Genomic DNA, 20434 nt, shown 5'->3' with positions numbered 1-20434 from the left:
TAAGTTAATATATAATTATATATACAGTACCTAATTTATATATAATTAATATATAATTATATGTACAGTATCTAATTTATATGTAATTTATATATAATATTGTACAGACGATAGCAAACTCAATTTAGCCGCTCCGTAGCGTGGCGCAGGGTCGGAGGAAAGTAGTTCGGCTGCTCATCCACTATTGGTCCAGATTCTATCAATCTTGTCGCGAAACGACGTTATAGGAGGTACTTTATACGAATGTTGCTACAATTTTTTCGCTACGTTATAGGAATTGTCGTTATAGGAATGCACGTTATAGGGGGGTCGACTGTATTTAATACGTATATTTTAATATATTTTTTAAAAGAAACAAAATCACTGAGAAATGTTATGTGTGTTTAACAACAGGTTTGGAAAACTTTGAAAATGTTAACAACGGGTTCGGCCGAACCTGTGCGAACCCACTGAATATCACCACTGGTTATGTATACATAACAAGAGGAAGTGTTGGAATCATGTCAAAGTTGACCCTCAAAAGTTTTTTGCAAATCTCCTCATTTTGAGGGCCCTGATCAAAAAGAAATTCCATAGATATGTTTGTTTGTGTGTGTGTTTGCATCTATTTTGTTTAATTTAATATCTCAGGATGGAGCAAAGATTAAGTAATGAAATTTGGCACAATAGCTTGTGTATAAGGGGCATTAATGCTATTAAATTTTGGTAATGAAAGGTCAAGGGAAAGGCGAGATAAAGGGTGATCATGTGTCATATCTCATGTAGGGTTGGGCTTAATGAAAATTTCACTTGTTAGCACTTATAGATCTTTATAAAATGCATCTCTATCCTCAAAACTAATCCTTTGTTATTTTATGATAATTAAAACTTTATAAAGTTTTTATAACAAAATCTCATAATAGATTGTGCCACATATAATTTTATTCATTTATTACGATTAATAATTAAAAAGTGATTTTTAAAATAACATTTCATAACAGCCAGGAAAGTTATGCAACTTGTTGCCAGATTGTAGAATAAATTTCCAATCGTCGAAGTGCACAGCCTTGGCTAAAAATATTGTAACTAATGATGATGACAAAGGTGATGAAATGGAACATAGCAATCCATATTTAAATAGTTTTGATCACTAAAATTAATGCCTCTGCTCTGCCCATATATACATTGGAAACTGATGTGAAAGCAAAACTACAGCAGGCCATTCTCATCAGCTGAACCATACACACAGAACAAACTAAACTGGCATTGAATATTTCAAGAACACTTGAGGTTCTTGAAATATTCAATGCCAGATTAATAGGAGACTGCATCAATTTTAAAAAGGAAAGGAACATTTCATATGCATGGCAATCGCTTTATGAAAATCCAGATATATCGCACGAAAATTATTAAAATTTATCTTACATATAACATCTAATCATCTATGATACATCTATGTTAATTTTATATTATAGTTATATAATTATTTATTAAATAATTTTCGATGTAAAAACATAGAACAATCTTTGAGTTTCAAATTTATTCCTAAATTTAATTATTATAATGTTTGCATGTACAATCTGAAATAGAAGTTAAGCTTTATACACCTGAAGCAGATCTATCATTAGAATGAAAATGTTCATAGGTGAAAATGAATAATTCATCCAGCTTTTGTGAATAGTTGTAAGAGCATGTTTGATGTGACATTGGCTTGTTGATGTATTAGTACTACTGATAAAAAGGCTGAGAATTAACTATAGCTCTGAAGTATTATTTCAGTTTTCTAAATATTGAGATCTGATTATAGGAAAAATTTATTTAATTAATAGTTTGAATTTGTTCAATATTCAATCCAGTTTTTCTTAATTTATAAATCATCAAATCAAACCTGGATTAAGCCTCACTTGACTTTCATAGATATCAGGTCAAACAATATAATGTTGCTCTTAGTGCTCTGCAAACAATGTACTGTTATTTCACTTCTTGTAATTTATTATTTTTCTTTATAGAATAATTTAAAAAAAAATTCTATTTTAAATATTTAACATATACAGTGGTGTCTCACACTTTGAAATTAATTCATTCCAGGAGACCATTTGAATGCCAAATCAGTTTTTCCCATTAGAAATATGGAAAGCAAATTAATCCATTCCCAGATCCTAAATAATACTCATTTCAATAAAATTAAAACAGCAAAAACATGTAATTTAAGGTAAAAATAATACAATTAAATGCACTAATAATAAAAACACGAAAACAATAAATAAAATATATAAAAACTATATAATAAAATAAAAATTGCATTTACTGGTCATACACTGTTGACTTAGACATCTTAAACATGGCTGCCAGATCTGCCACACATGTATAACTTTCCACTTGCACTTTCCACAAGCCCCCTTTTCATCTCAATTGTCGATATTACAACATTTCTCTTATTTGTTAGACTTTGCTGTTTCCACACATTTTTTGGATGCCAGGGTTAATAAGTAAAGGTTATATTTATAGGATTGAAAAGAGAATTTTTGGAGAATTTTAACAGGTCTTGTTACTTAATGTAGACATATGATTTAATTATAACAGTTGTGAAATTTAACACATTATTGCTAATTTGAGATTGCATTAGTTGTTAATTAGTTTATTTTATGTTTCAAGTGCATTTTTTCACTGTTTGCACATATAAATTAATGTAAAATACGATAAAGCATTCCATGGCGAAAAAATACTCAAATATTTTATGTATAACGTTTATTCAAAGAAAATTATATAATATACATTGTTAAGGAACATGAATCATCATCATCTTTTCTTCTAGCACAGAATGAACCAACCTGAAATCGATTTACAGAAAACAAACAAAAACAAAAAAAAAAAAAAAAAAAAAATTACAGCTAATATGTCTGATAAACATGCCAAACTATATGCCAGAAAAATTTAATAAATTAAATAAATAATTTTTAAGTTAGACATTTCTAAAATTTACTTTGGAATTGGTCATTAAATTTAATACAACATGGCAGCATAACCGCTACCTCTAGTCAAATTAATTAATTTCTAATATTTAATTATAGCCTTTACATAGCCCAAGACTTTGGCATATTGTTTGGCATGTTTATTATATAACGGGCTATGGTTGTTGATGTTAATATGCAATATGTGTGAACACAATTTTGGAAAAATGTGTCATCACAAGTGACACTAAGATGCTAGCGGAACGAGTACTAAACACAGACTGATGGAGCATGCACATAATCCGGGACTTCCCCTCTTCTTGTCACTCATTATGCAAAATGTCGCTTGTTAAGCTAGTTACAGTAGAGTGTCGATTATCCGAATCAATTGGGGACTGGGGTTGTTCGGAAAATCGATATTTCAAATAATCGATTATGTACAAAAATATATATTAACCTATCCCATGTTGAAATTTTTCTCCATTGCATGTCGCTTCGCATTGAATTTTCGTCAATGTTAAGCCTAACGAAGACTATTGTATCGTTAAAAATTATTTTTTTATTTTGTATAAACAAAATAAATATATTGAAAAATATAAAAACAATAAAAAATTATACTTCAGAAGTTAATTTAGTATCAAAAACGTAAAACATTTGAGTAGCCCAAGACATAGCCANTGTGAGATTTGTGCATGCATTGCTCATTGGGAAGTTGGAAATGCAAATGTTGCGTGTTTTTGAAACTAGATGGCACTAGTCATTATAATTTCATATTAAAACTAACTTCCAAAATATATTTTTTTTGTTTTTACATTTAATAATATATTTATTTTATTTGTGCAAAATAAAAAAATAATTTCAGATGATACAATAGCCATGATTACTTTTTTCAAAAAACAGAAAATTTGCATTAGGCATCAACAAAAATTCAACCTGGGGCGACACAAATGGAGAGAAATTTTGACATTGGATAGGTTAATTTCACCAAAAATGCACCATGGATGATCTTGTGGTCGTGGCCATGACTGGCAAAGTTTGAATGATTGTACTCAAAACCAGTGATACCAAAGATTGGAGAATGAGAACGAGACCCACTGTAAGCATTGAAGTAATCCCGCTTAGTAGTGAGTCTCTGAGACACAGTATTATCCCAAATACATCCTTACCGTTTTATTTGTTTAAATTCTATTTCAATGCACATGCAGTATAGATACTATTTCTGTTTTTCAGTATGTGCAAAAGTAGAATCTAAATCAAATTAATTAATAAAAACAATGTTAATTGACATTCATGTAATATAAATGGCCTCAAAGAATTTGTGATTAATTAAATACGCTTAAGTTAAATTAAATGACAAAAAAATATAATATTATATAAAGGGTTTCTACTCAAATTTTTATTTTGAACTAGCTTACCCGTCGTGCATTGCTGTGATCTCAGAAGAAACGAAATTCAAGCAAACTCGTTATAATAAAATTCAATTTACATTTTATCATTTTTATTGTAACTTATTATTATTATTATTAATTTTCATCGGGAAAACATTTCAAAGTGTCATTTCAATTCTATTTATTTATTGGAGTGCTTGTGGATACACGGTATTTTTTGTTTTTCCGTCTGGTGCGTACACGAATAAATCAGAAGATTTTCCGACGCGTGAACTGGCCACATACAGTTGTCCATGCGAGAAGCACGGATTCTCCAAATCTAGCCCACACACTTGCAGCGATTGTCAGAAGTGCAATATTCCCTATTTTTATATATATATTTTTAATCCTTTACAATTTTAATTATTTAATTGCTCCTTCTTCTCTTCCTTGGCACGTTGTGAAATTTCTGATAGTTGAATAATAAATGTTTTATTGTAATTTGTCTTCTTAAATTATTTTGAGTCAATATTAAAATTTGAAAAAGGGGATACCTAGATCAGTAAAATAGGCGAATTTCCTCCTACAACTTCGGTTGTTGTTCGGGGTACAGTTATGGTTTTAATGAAGTTCAAGCGAATACATAATTAGCAAAAAATAGTTGAAATAAAGTGATTAAACAAAAATTATTACAAATATCGTAAATAAGTTCACAAATGCATATATAGAGATATTTTTTGAAGGGGGGAAATGGTCTTCACAATTTGAAATAGATCGAACACACTGTGCACGAATGCTCGTGTAAATGCGCGCCATCTATCGTAGGATAAATGCACTTCGCAGGAGTGTATTAAAATATTAAAAAAACTTTCCAAAGTTTCATGGCAATCGTACTATGCCACAAACCTTCACCGGAGTATATTAAACAACTTCCCAAAGTTTCACGGCAATCGGATAAACGGTGTGGTAATGCATGAAGGACAGACAAACACACAGACATACATTCATTTTTATATATATAGATTACATGACTTTCCCTGACCAACTTTGTCCAAATTCCCTGACCCTCACATTTCTTACAGTATGTAATATCAACATAATAAAACAGCATTTTACTAAGTGTGATCATTGAGTACATACAGTCGACCCCCCTATAAGATAGAGATACGTTCCATTCTTTAGGAATCCGATTTCTTACGAATCCTTCCAATCACAACCCGACACGTATCAAGTTTACGGACTACGGCTGTTTGAAAGATTTTCTTCCATAAAATTAATCGATTCTAGACTAATCCGACTCAACATTTCCAAAATACGTATATTTTTTTTGGAATTAATCCGTATAAACTACGCTATAAACAAAAAATTGTAGGATTACTTACCGAGTGTCACCATTCGACATCGCCATTGCTCAACATTGTTTTCGTCGCGGAACAGCTCAGCAAAGAGCGGCCGATTTCTAACAACTTATTTTTCTGTGAAAACTTCGTAGAACTTCGGAGACATCATTAATATAAATAATTTTAATCGCCGTTGAATAAGAAATGTTTCTTTCACAAGAAATGTATAAAATTACAGTACTGTATTAGACTTACGGTACCTAATTTACATACTGACAGACGATAGTTAGCGTAAAAATCTCCGTAGCGTGGCGCCACGCTAGACGGCGGAAATTATATATTTAATTATAACAAAGTTACAATAAGTTAATATATAATTATATATACAGTACCTAATTTATATATAATTAATATATAATTATATGTACAGTACCTAATTTATATATAATTTATATAATACTGTCCAGACGATAGAAATCTCTCCGTAGCGTGGCGCCACGGACGGCGGGAAAGTAGTTCGGCTGCCCGATGACGTTTGAGGTGTTTATAGGGAACTTTTACTATTTTTTACGGATACCGGTAGCAATTTTTTCGTAGTTTTATAGGAATCGTAATTATAGGGACTGTAATTATAGGGGGGTCGACTGTATCCCTCTTTTACACAGTTGATATGTTCTGAAGACTGTGCCAAAATGTATAGTATATTGTAGAACAATGTTTGATAGGATCCACAACTTCAATGTAATGAAAAAATAAGCAATTTACAAACAAAACATGAGCTTTTTATTTTTATCATTATTTATCATTATTATTTGTATGTAAATCTAGTAAATACAAGGTAGCATTCTCTGATATACAAATAATGCTGTACAGTGCTTTAAATATTTTGGAAAATTTTAATCAATGTAACATTATCAAGAGTATTGCAGATTATTCTCTCAAATTTACAATAAAGCATTTTTAAAATCTCAAAATGTTTAAAATTTAAAAATACTGACTGATCTGGCAGTATATTATACTAGCAGATAAGCCCAGCATTGCTCGGGCAAAAAGTAACGATAGCGAAGATTAAGATTATTACATTACAACCAATCTTACTTGTTTTCACAGAATGCAAGAATTAGGTCCACCTGTTTCCAAACTAATTAGAGAATTTTTAGATTGGTCTAAAAATATGTTTGATATTGCACAAAAACACAAAAAAAATCGCACCTGCACCTGTAAATCTTGTATGTTGTTTTCTCTTAACACTTCCATTGTTACTTAACACTTTCATTGATGACAGTGAGAATGTATAGGCTTGTGATTTGAATTGTAGAATTTAATTCGAATTAAGTTTAGGTACGAAGAACGGATATGAATCCACATCTTTTAATTGCTGTTATGAAACATTTTACTTTATCGTCTGAACTTCTTAAAATTATTAATACCCAAATTAAGAAAAACATGTTAATAAATTATAATTATTAGTAGGATTTTACCGAATCCTACTAAGAAACAAAAGATGAAATATTAGTTAGTAATAAGACAATTTAATTTATTTATCCTTTTTTCCCTTCTCAATATTGAAGTTTTGTCTTTATTTTTAAAAAATTGACATTCAAATTGAGATAATAATAATGGTTTGATTATTTGTCTGTGAGCGGTTTATTCGGAAGTGGTTTTCACAACATGAAATTTATCTAATTTATATAAAACAAATTGCTGTAATTTCTCTTAACACTTCCATTGTCAAAATCTTAATCCTGTCCCCCTCTTCCGGGGAGATTTCGAAAAATCCCTTCTTAGTGCGTGTTCTCATGATGTACTCTGTGTACCAAATTTCAACTTTCAACTCCTAACCATTTGGGCTCTGCGCTTATTATTATTAACCTGTCTCGATTATATATATAAATTAGGGACTGTTTGATTCCCAGAGTTTAGCAAGAAGACAAATTCCCTGACTTTTTGACAATTTTCAACAAATTTCCTGACTTTCCATGACTTTTTCTGAACACTAATAAAAATCCCTGACTTTCCAGGTGTGTAGGAACCTTGTATATATTATAATATTAACATTTATTAAGATTAGGTAGCCAGTTAATTAAAAATAATAATAATAATGAAATTTTATAAAAATAAAATAATAATTAAAACTAGCCTTTACATCAAACTGAAATTAAAATCAAATCAATTTAAACATAATATTTTGGAAAGTGTGGATAAAGTACTTGTTTCGGTTTTTGATTGATTTGATTATATTTATCCAGGCAGTCAGAATTGAATCTCTATTTACAGCACCTATTTTTAAAGTGTTAGTTTCAGTTTTGGTTGAGGGTGACTTAACATTTTGCTTTTAATACATACTAAATGATAATATTTATTGAGATTAAGATTAAATATACATATAAATCCTGAGATTACATAAACAATTATATATATAAGTGAGAATGTTTGTTTGTTTGTTCACTATACACTTCAAGGCAGTTTGACCAATTGCTATGAAACTTGACAGTTACGTTTACAGTTAAGTTAGAAATATGTACAGTTACTGTACATATTTCTAACTTAAACAATGCCTCACACATCTTACCCCAAAATAGCTATTGAATTTTTGTAAATCAATTAATTTCTATCTACATTTATTTTGCTGATTTACATGTGGCACCATCTATCGGCTAAAAATTTAACAAAATAATAAACTAAAATTAATTCTTACAAAAATATACAGTCGACCCCCTATAACATGGGTTCATACAGTTCGGATTCCTATGTAATGGCGAAAAAATTGCGACAGTATTTGTACAAACATGATAAAAAAACTAGTATAATTCGGTAAAACATCATTGCTGACTTGTGTCGTGACAGGATTGGTCGAATCTAGACCAATAGCGGATATTGTACAAACCATTGAGTTTAAATGAACAGCGGACCTACTAAAAACCATTTATTATTTAACATCCATAAAAATTATATTTATATTAATGATGTCTTCAAAGTTCAACAAATTTTTCGCAAAAAAAATAATTTATCAGGAAGCACGCGAGCGCCATTTGATGACAAGCTCCACGATCAAAACAAGCTTAAGCAATGATATTGTCAAACGGTGCACACTTGGTAAGTAATCCCACAATTTTTTGTTTATAGCATAGTTTATATAGATTATTCCCAAAAAATTATACGTATTTTGGAAATGTTGAGTCAAATTNTGAAAAAATTGTAGACCTATACATTTCCACTGCCCTCCCTCTGGTTGTGTCCTTCCTTAATCTCGAGAACGGAGTTAGATGAAAATCAAGACCAAATGTGGAAAGCTTAGGGCAGGAGGTCCAGATTAACTATATATGAACTTCCGGTTTGCACCAGAAGTCATGTTACTTTGATCCAAAATTTTCCCCCAAACAAAGTATGGTGGAAAAGTATGATGTGTGGGAGCAAGACATCATTAAAAGAATTGAGAACATTGTGACAAAAAATTGGAGCCCAGCATTGTGTTGATGTCACAAATAATTTCTCTTTAGAATTAGTTTGGTTTATTTGGTTACAGCAACCCAATATGCAAGTGATCTGCTGCAGGTGTCATTCCGGGAAGACTTTTATGGGAAGTGGGACCCTATTTAGGTGTTACTAAATGAAGAAAACCAGGAAAACTCCACGTGGCAAGCTCATTGGCCATGCCTGAACCCACAACTAACTACCTACCAGTGTTTGGTGGTTTTATCCACTCAACTACTGGAGGGCACTTATTAGAATTCAAAAAGTACTGTTCAGAAATGAAAAAATCTGAGTGGCAAGTGCTATATGTTACTTGTTGCTGTAATGATATAGCACATCTATTTTGCACCAAATCATTGTCACAGTACAGGTAACCCCTGTATAGCACGGCACTTCTATAGCATGGATTCACTCTAACACTGTTTGAGAATTGGGAATATCCCCCGTATAACACGGTGCTTTTATAGCGTGGATTCACTCTAACATGGTTTGGGAATTGGGTAAAACCCTTGTACAACATAAAATGTAATAAAGGGTGCGTTCTTTTATACCTCCGGAGGTATAAAAGAACGCACCCTTTATTACATTTTATGTTGTACAAGGGTTTTACCCAATTCCCAAACCATGTTAGAGTGAATCCACGCTATAAAAGCACCGTGTTATACGGGGGATGTTCCCAATTCTCAAACAGTGTTAGAGTGAATCCATGCTATAGAAGTGCCGTGCTATACAGGGGTTACCTGTACTGTGACAATGATTTGGTGCAAAATAGATGTGCTATATCATTACAGCAACAAGTAACATATAGCACTTGCCACTCAGATTTTTTCATTTCTGAACAGTACTTTTTGAATTCTAATAAGTGCCCTCCAGTAGTTGAGTGGATAAAACCACCAAACACTGGTAGGTAGTTAGTTGTGGGTTCAGGCATGGCCAATGAGCTTGCCACGTGGAGTTTTCCTGGTTTTCTTCATTTAGTAACACCTAAATAGGGTCCCACTTCCCATAAAAGTCTTCCCGGAATGACACCTGCAGCAGATCACTTGCATATTGGGTTGCTGTAACCAAATAAACCAAACTAATTCTAAAGAGAAATTATTTGTGACATCAACACAATGCTGGGCTCCAATTTTTTGTCACAATGTTCTCAATTCTTTTAATGATGTCTTGCTCCCACACATCATACTTTTCCACCATACTTTGTTTGGGGGAAAATTTTGGATCAAAGTAACATGACTTCTGGTGCAAACCGGAAGTTCATATATAGTTAATCTGGACCTCCTGCCCTAAGCTTTCCACATTTGGTCTTGATTTTCATCTAACTCCGTTCTCGAGATTAAGGAAGGACACAACCAGAGGGAGGGCAGTGGAAATGTATAGGTCTACAATTTTTTCAAATTGCAGCCCAATAATTTTTCTATAATTGCAATATTTACTAGAACATACTTCCCACATAGTTTATACAATGTGTTTCTGGCAAAATTAATTAAGAGCAAACAAAAAGCAATAGTAGGAAAAGAAAAAGAATTGTACCTGGCCCATCTATGCTTTGTAAAACAGTGTGATGTAAAAATTTTATACAACAATTCGATAAAATAAGAGACATAGCCAACAAAAATGCTTGTCAAACCAGGAAGAAACTGAGCAAAAAGTTCCATTGGTTACAAAAAACTTCACACCAAAAACAAGTCAATATAATGGCAGTTCCATATTACAAAACTCAAAATTTACGTTGATTCAAATTATCGCAGCATTTCATTGATTTGTATATAATACAATTATATACAAACACGAACCAATCAATAAAAGGTGCAATTCATTGTACTTCCTTTAAATCTGTTTGTTTTGTGCAATTTTGGAAAAAATATAACATTATAGATGCCATAGGAAATATTAACTTCACTTGGCAAGAATTAACTAATAACTTCTTCCACATTCCATTCATGCATTTATGGCTGAAGGTATCCAAGAATTCTCAATGAGAAAAGTCTATCACTGTATCGTTGGGTCAACCGAATTGTCAACCTAATCAATACAGCAAAACTAGAAAACGTAGATAAGCAAGATATTGAGGAGTTACTGCAGGTTTCTGGTGACAGCCTTACAATGATGGCCTTCAAGAAGTGGCAGAACAAGGAATTTGTGTAAAACTGGAAAATAGAGATTCTGAAAACGAAGTACCCAAAGAACTTGCTACAGATTTCCAAAAAGTTTGTAAAAGTTTGGTAACGATAACCAAAATCATTGATCACATTGCAGTGAATGATCCAGATTTTGAAAGGAGAGCAAAAGCAAAACGAGGTGTTTTGGATGTGATCTTCTGCTACCAACATTTGCTTAAGGAAAGAAAAAAAGCAACAAATGAAACTACATAACTTTATCACAAAAAACAATAATTTCAGAAAAGCCAAGACTTTCATCACAAAAAAGGAACTAACATTTCTGTGTGTATATGTTTGTGTGTTATTTAACATATATTATTATGCAAATTAATATAAAAAGCAAAACGAGGTGTTTTGGATGTGATCTTCTGCTACCAACATTTGCTTAAGGAAAGAAAAAAAGCAACAAATGAAACTACATAACTTTATCACAAAAAACAATAATTTCAGAAAAACCAAGACTTTCATCACAAAAAAGGAACTAACATTTCTGTGTGTATATGTTTGTGTGTTATTTAACATATATTATTATGCAAATTAATATAAAAATAACTTAAAATTATAGTAAAATTTTCTTATTTTTGGTCACATGGTCTCCTTTCCCTATTTACTCTATGTTAAAATGATCTCGTTTAACCCTGTTTTGTCTAGGAACGCATCCCCCGCATTAAGCGAGGTCTTACTGTATATTGCCATAAACTAATAAAATAATGTGTATTTTTTGAACCAGTTTGATATTTCTATTAGTGAATTCACAATTTTGTACTTTTAAATACCAGTGTTTAATTTTTTCCCCAAGAACAAACTTTGGGTCTATGACTTTCTCTTTCTGATCTATTTTTATAAAATTACTAGCAAAGATACCTGGAAAAAAGTAGTAAGAACAAACATAAAATTAAAGCCGCATTGAAAGTTTTATTATTTAAACCTGGGCAGCACCATATATATCTGCTAGTCTATACCATAGTTTAGACTAGCAGATATATGTTTTTAAATGCATAAAACATTTTACTTTTTGTAATTTCAAATTTTTCTGGTAATGTACTCAATGTCTGCTTCTGAATATATTATGAAGTATTTTTGATTTTTTTGTAAGAAGTTTATTTCTACTCTCAAACATTTCATGTGAGTGAGGCCAACATAACTTTACATCAGATTTATTTGTTACCATAAACATTTACAATTAATCCAATTCTTTTATAAAAGTAATAGTATTTGTTAACTTTTCTGCTTCATAAAAAAGACGCCATACAAAAAAAATCTTATATTTAATTATTACTAAAATTATTATTTTTTAATATTTTGGTCTGATAGTTTACTTTTAATAATCATTGCAAAAATGTTCCAGAAAACTGTGCAACTTAAAAATTTTTGTTTTAAATGGATTTTGCATTCAGTCCAATTAAATTTGCTTTTTTGTTATAAAAAGTGATTCACTCAGAAATCAATAAGAATATTTATTGTTAAATTTTCTTTTTTTTTTTTAATGAGAAATTGATCTTTTAACTTCAATATTTTGTTCAAATTTTATATTTATTCTTGTTATTTTTTTGAATTTATAATCTTTTTAATTCTAGTATAGGCTACACATTTGTTATTTTTCATTTGAAATAAACACTTTTTCATTAATTTACTTAACAAACAGAATTCTTTAAACTTGAAATTATACAAACATTTCAAAACCTGATATATTAGTAATTGTTTGAACCCACAATGGGGTTCAAGTTCCACACTGAATCAATTCTTATCTACCAGAATATTCTAAATTATTTATAAATATTAATTTAATTATAATTATTAAACTTAATAAGAGATGGCATCTAATACCTCTCTCTAATGACAAATTATTTAGAGATTAATTTAAAATAATTGCAGAGAAGTAGCCCGATTTAATATGACATTCATTTGGCATAAATTTGAAATTATAATAGTTATTACAATTTTTAATAGAAAATTTAAACCATCCCTATTACAATGAAACAAAATTAAAAATAGAAACTTTGAATTAATTTGGTACATTGTTAAGACTTCATAAACAGCAATTACTATTTTATAAGTCATTAAAAAGTTCAAAATAATATTTCTAAAATAACTATACTATATAACTAAAATACTAAAATAACTATAAATAATATATGGCAGCTCTCCCAAAATTTATAATAAACATGATAATTACTAAATATTCCATGTTCTAAGATAAAAATAAAAATAAAATTTAAATACGTATATCTTTAATGTATTTTCAAATAGTATTTTAAAGTTAAAAATTGTAAAATAAAATTACTTACTTTAAAACAAAGATCCTCAAACATGTAAAATTTAAAAGAAACAAGAGCATAGACGAAGCAAAACAATTACAAAAACTTCCTATTGTTTGCCATAAATAAAAATAGAAATTACTAAAAACTGCATTGCTATGAACTCTGACTTAAAAAACATAGTACTTTCTGTTGGAAAATAAAAGAAAATATAGTAAGTACAATATGTCTACATTTTGTCCTGTGTTTTAATCATCATATTAATATAAATCATTTAGAGATATTATTTCTACATACAACTTTCAAACAACTTATTCTTTTGTACATAACATTTTGATATCTCTAAATTGCAAATAGTAAATTTCATATGCCAAATTCAGGCTGTCACCTGAACTGAAAATGTATAAAAAACAAAAACTTTGAACTATCCTGCAGTGTCATTTTCTGCCTGTTTTGGTAATACTGTATATTAATAACTTGTAAAATTTAATTTTTTTTTATTAGTTTCTGTTTGATCTATGTTTTTAACACTGAATATTTTATGTATTGAAACATTTTCTAAAAAAAGCATAAAATTCTCTTTTAATAGATGTTATGATTATTCTTTTAATTCTCTGGGAAAAGAATTCCTTTATAATGTGCAATTCTATTGTTCAACTTTCATATTCACTTTTAGAAACATGTTATATCTAGAAGATATAACATGACTGCTTAACTGATATTATTTAGACTGCACTTAGTCAATAATACACACTGTATAAACGTAATTTGCTTTTTATTTTCAGGCTCATAATAATTCAATTTAAATACTAATATAATTTCATAACAACAGATAGTGCAACAAATTTATTTCGTGTCATCATCAAGAAACTTGATGAACACACAATGATGAATTTGCAATTTCTACACTTAAATTTTGTTATTTTAAAAATTATAACTTCATAGTGATGCATTAATAATTTTATTTTTCAAAATTTAACACGATTATCTATGTTTGTATAGTAGTAATATAAATTCTTTACATAAATAAAAAATTATAATATATAAATTACAGGAATCCCTTCCTTAAATGCAGTTTTGCTTAATACACAAAATTAATTGTGGCAATCCCTTTATATATGCAACAGAAGTTTTAATTTACACAGCTTTGCCAGCTGTCTTTACTTAACATAGACCATATTTTGATTAATGCGAGTTTGATATACATGGTTGGATTGAGGGATTTATTAACTGCATTAATGAAGGAATACCTGTATATCAAAAATTTTCAAAAAGATATTGTAGGACTATCATAATGGAGTTTTGATATATAAACGAAATAATGTTATATGTCAGGGATGGCAAACCTTTTTGAGTCTGCGTGCCACATAGTAAGCATATTAAGCATACTTTTCTTTAAAAACGTTTATGCGTGCAGAAGTTTTAGACTTAGAGTAACTATATTTAAATTTGGCCGAATGGCCAAGCGGTCAAAGTGGTAGCTATCACTCTTGTAGACCCGAGATCAAAACCCCAGAAAATTTTCAGGTGGGTATCCATTCTTCACCACCCGGCTGTCCCATTGTGGACTTGCTAAATAAAAAAGCCCTCTTAGTACCCAAAGGACAAAAATAGTTTTAAAAAACTATATTTAAATAAATAATATGCTGTAATTAGAGTAAATGTAAAGAACCTGATTGAAAAAGATGATAAACCGAAATCATATAATTCGTTATGTACCAGATGATTTCGACGTGCCACTTTAGGCATGCATGCCATAGGTTCACCACCTCTGTTATATGTTATATTATGTATTGCTATTATATAATTGTAAAAATAAATAGTATATTTATAATAAGAATATAGTTACTTTTTAAATATAAAGCAAGCTATTTACATTATGAAAAATTAAATTTAATACTCTACAATTTTAAAGATATAATATTTAAAAGAAAACAGTTTATGTTTGAAAAATTGCATTCTCACTATTATACATCAATTATATTTCATCATGATATGATAGATAACTAAGCAATTTTATTTCTATCATTAAAATCATATTTTTTTTAAGTTGAAATAATTATGAATCTACAAACTATAAACAGCTAGGACCTATGTATATGATGCTATTGGCCTAAATGCATCAATTATTGATACAGTATATTCATAATCCACAAGGCTCAATTCAGATTAAAACACAAATCTTAAAAGTCAATTAAAAATTTTTCACGTATATATTACAAGTTCTATAGAAGTACTGCATAATTCCATAAGATTGTTGAAAACTCCTCAATTATCGTAATTCAAATAATTGCTTATTTGGACTATTTTTATCAGAAACAAGGATATTAATATTCATACAACCAATTTTCTGATCTTAACCATGTGAATAAAAATAAACAGTTCTAAAAACAATTTAAATATTAAATAAAAAACCAAGGTTAAAACCAATGGTTAAAACCGCTAGGCCCCTTCTATAAATTAAAATCAGTTTTTAGTTATTATTAATTAAAATAAATTATTTACTGTTATTTAAAAAAATTTTTTTATTAAAAATTTTCTAACAAAAATCTCATAAAACTATATAATAAAATTATGTTAATTAATTTAATGAAGTTTAGAAAACTATGTAATCTGTGAGGAATACAGCTGTATAGGTATATTTTTTCATACCAACCTGTTTTTGTTTTCTCTGTTAGTGTTTTTGTGTCCTCTCATCTTCAGATTTTGTCAACAATTCATTAAGTAGTTTAGAATCAAAGAAACTAATTAGGTAGTTGATAATGTCATTTGCTAACAGATAGAGAAACAGTGTTTCTCTAGAAACAATATAAACCAGAAATGGTAGCATAAAACAAAACAACCAGCTTTTGGTTAGCTACATGAAAACATACCTTAGCTAAAATAATTTAAAATTAAGGCTTACTACTACAATAAAATGGACAAAATAAAATATTCTTTACAAATATTTCCATATTAAATTTTACATATGCTTTATTACCAACTTAAAACTTTCTTCTAGTTGTGGGCCCTAAACATTGCTATGCCCCTGCATTGCAGGGTTGGCAGGGGGCAATTGTTACAGCCTTGGTAAAAACAAAATGTTTTCAAATGTATGTTCATATCTCTTGATAGAACTTCAAAATGCTTATCAAAAGAATAATTATTTTTTTCCACATTTGTAATTAATTTATTTAAAATATATATTTAAATAAATGTAACTGTTTCAAATAAAAGAATAAAAGATACATTTCAAAACAGTTGTTTTATTAATGCACTATACATATATATATATATATTTTTAAATGTGAAGTATAGTAGTCTCTCGGTTTTGAAACAAAGTTTGAAGTGCAACCTACATTTGAACTAATTCTGTCAAAGTACAAATTTTAAAATTTGTTTTGCACATCATAAAGAAATAAAATTCCAATATCTGTTGTTGTACCAGTACATATTTTAATAATTTCTCCACATTTTTTTAGTTAGCAATACTTAATAATTAAATATATAAAATACATAACTTTATTTAATGATTTAAAATGTCGAATAGCGACCACTGAAACAAAATGTTTATATCTACAAACAAAATAAATTATACTTGTCATCCAACATCAAATATAATACCGTATATCTTAATCTATCCTAAATTTAATTGCAATAAAATAATTAAAGAGCAGCCTACATTTCAAAAAGGAAATTGTATAGATTTATTAATCAGGAAATTAAATTCTTTCATAAATTCTAAATTTTAGCTAATTTTATGTCAAAGAAAATATGTTTGTACGACAGCATATGACTAAAACGTCAAATTTTAATAAGAAGAAGATTTGGAAATAAAATTAAGATTAACTCATTTAAATGAAAAAAGTTTATCAAAAGAGAAGAAGAATCTTTTCTATTAGCAATATAAATTTTCTTTGAATAAATACATAAATAAATATGTGCATATGACAAATTAAAAGTTATTTTATTTTTTTTTAAAGAAATTAACTTATTAAACATTTTAGAAGCATGTAACTTCTGGAGAAATTTCCAAAGGTTTTATCTGTAATATTTACATGCTGGAACCAACGATTATAACAACCTGCCAAAGAATATAATATAATGGACTAAGTGCATATGACAATTTATTAACAATGGTATTATAGAATGTAATGAGATACTTTATGTCTAAAATACTAAGAAGGAATTCGGTCAAACGATTAAATTACCATCTTAAAGATGTATTATAAATAAAAAACGAACAATCTGCGAAGTTCAAAATTCCCTATTGGCAGTAGGATACTAAATCTATGCTCTACTTACATTTTACGCCAGATTTACTCCGCGTGTAAGTCGAGAGTGATCTCATTTATTACAAATAAGAAAAGAAAAAAGTAAATAAAAAGTATACCTACCCTTCTGTCTTCTTTCAGTTGAAATTCCTCTTTCTGTACGCCATCTTGGATTTTCGTTACTTTTTATTTCAACAGCGACATCTGGCGAAGTTAAACCTTTAGTACATATTTTATCCCCGACCAATAATGTTTCGCGGTAATTATTCACGCGCTCTATGAACAGTTTCAATTAATTCTCAAGTCTCAATCTTTAAAAAAAGAAAAAAAAGTTTATTTTTAAACTTCTAATTTTTTTCCAGCTATCTTCAATTTAGGATAATCACTATGAATTGCATTGTTTGTGTAACGCTACTATAATTATTAAAAAAAAAAAGAGAGAGAGAGAGAGAGAAATTCCAATTGTATACGACAGATTTAAACATCAACTAAACACTATAGCTTAGACACCGTGCTACGAGAATATAGTTTTTGGCCTAAAATTTTTAAATTTATTATGATCTAATAGAGGAAGAACTTTTTATATGTAATAGTTCACAACTAGAACTGTAATTTGGGTCTATAAATTCCCAGGAATTTTTCGGGAGTAGTCTGTCCGAATATGTCGGGCCCCGTCCCTCACCACCCGGCCGCCCCATTATGGGCCTGGCCGAACCCATAATGGGCTTACTAAAAGAAGTCTTCTTAGTGCCCATTGGGCCGAAAGAGTTATATATATATAAACTAGAACTGTAAATCCGGTCTAGATTGGAAGTTTCAATTTTTCATCTTATTATTATAACACTCTATTTTAATTAAATTAAAATATAGTTTTATAGTGACAAAAAGCCTTTTTCTCTAATAATATACCGCGATTGCAATGTTTACCCAATAATAAAATATAAATAATACTTAGGTCGTGCATATGAGTATCTTCGTTGTCTTGAAGTTCATTGTATTGAATGTTTTTCTAAATATCTATAGTAACAATAAGTAAAATATTATTCTGTCGAGAAAGAAATAAAGTACAGTATATAAATGCTCATTTACTTATAAAATATTTATAAAATACTTTATGAGATTCCTTACGTGATAAATTGGAGTATTATAAAATTTTAAGCTAACTCAAAATTAATGAAATTTAAAAAAATTAATCAAGAAACATAATAGTTGAAAAACATATTCGTTAAATCAGTAATTTTTAATGTTTTTTGTTGAAGTAATCGCCCTAACTAGCTTACTTTAGTGTGTTTGTGTCACACCTACTAACCAATAATTTATTTAAATTTTAAATAATTAAGTATCAGGGAACCTTGCGACACACCTACAAGCTAGTTGCGACACCCTGGGGTGTCGTAAAAGCTAGGTTGAAACTACCGTGTTACATCATTTAACTTTTATATACATATCGCGAAATTATATAAGTATTAAACAGTTTATTTGTAACGTAATAATTTAAAATCTGATAAATAAATTCTAATTTTTTATAATTATAAATTATTATAAAAAATCTTTATTCAAGAATTAGTTTTTCTGTTAATATAAATATGTCTTGTTAATTATTTAAAACTAATTATATTTTTCAAAATCGCAAAATACAGTAACAAGTAAGTTACTAGAAATATCTAATTTTATTAACACAGTTTTTTAACTTTTTCATTGCGTGAATAAAGAGTACCATTTCCTAAGCTCCTCGTGAGTTCTGCCAGACCCAAAATACGTACAGCTAAATGTTATTTGTGCCCATTTATAAAAAAAATTTTGAGCTGACTTGGCACTTGAGTCTCCGAAAACGCCACACTAATACTTTAATTAATGCTTCCGTTATTCGACCACCTTTCCTAGTATATATAACTGCTTCTCATAAAAATATTAAATCAAATTTCGGTGAAAATCAAATAGTTCAAAATGGATATTCGTTTTAATTACATCTACATCAATTTATCACGATTTTTAAAAAAAATTTTTTACTCTTTGCGCCCTGTGGACACTAAGAAGTCCTTTTAATCATATCCATTATGGATTCCACCAGACCAAGAATGAGGCTGCCGGGTGGTAAGGAATGGAGTCCGACATTCCCGAGACAGATCAGCCACCGAAAAATTTCTGGGAAGCGTCGGATTCGATTCCGGTCCCTCAAATAGGTAGCCTAGGCTGACTCATTCACCGCCTAGGCTATTAGCCGTCTATATAATTAATTATTTCTTCACAGTTCAGATAAAGATGATCTATCCCGTAAATGATCAATGAAATTGTAAAAAGAAAAAAGAAAAATCTCGGTGAAATCCTTTATAATATATTTATGTCACGAGGACGTTGAAAATAAACACGATTTTTTATAACTTTTATGTAGTTTTGTATGGAAATTTATTCTAATCGTTAAAACAATTTCTAAAAATTCTACGTATAAAAATTTCGTAGAATGTATTAGTATTATTAAAATAAAATCAAAATAATTAAATAAAAAAATGCATTACATAATCTTCTATGATTACAGCATATTATATTTATAGCAACAATAGGAAATCACATAAATATAAAACTGTCTTAAAGTTTAGATTTTGTAGGAAGGGAAAATATAGTAAAAAGTGAGATTGGCTTTCGTCAAATA

The 20434-nt window shown here is 29.2% G+C and overlaps 1 protein-coding gene across 1 annotated transcript in view; it reads right to left on the bottom strand.

Moving 5' to 3' along the window:
- The window catches only part of LOC111642369 (tyrosine-protein kinase CSK-like), a 92782-nt gene extending 74779 nt beyond the window's left edge, over window positions 1-18003 (bottom strand). Inside the window, exon 1 of the mRNA XM_023388711.1 lies at window positions 17908-18003. The gene's annotated coding sequence lies outside the window, so the exon portion shown is untranslated. The remainder of the gene's footprint in view (window positions 1-17907) is intronic.
- Window positions 18004-20434: the final 2431 nt, after the last annotated feature.

The sequence above is a fragment of the Centruroides sculpturatus genome, unplaced genomic scaffold (assembly GCF_000671375.1).
Source record: "Centruroides sculpturatus isolate CEXI.00-Female unplaced genomic scaffold, Cexi_2.0 scaffold191, whole genome shotgun sequence".
Lineage (NCBI taxonomy): Eukaryota > Metazoa > Arthropoda > Arachnida > Scorpiones > Buthidae > Centruroides > Centruroides sculpturatus.
Note: the sequence above shows the minus strand (reverse complement) of the source record. Positions and strands in the feature narration are given on the sequence as shown.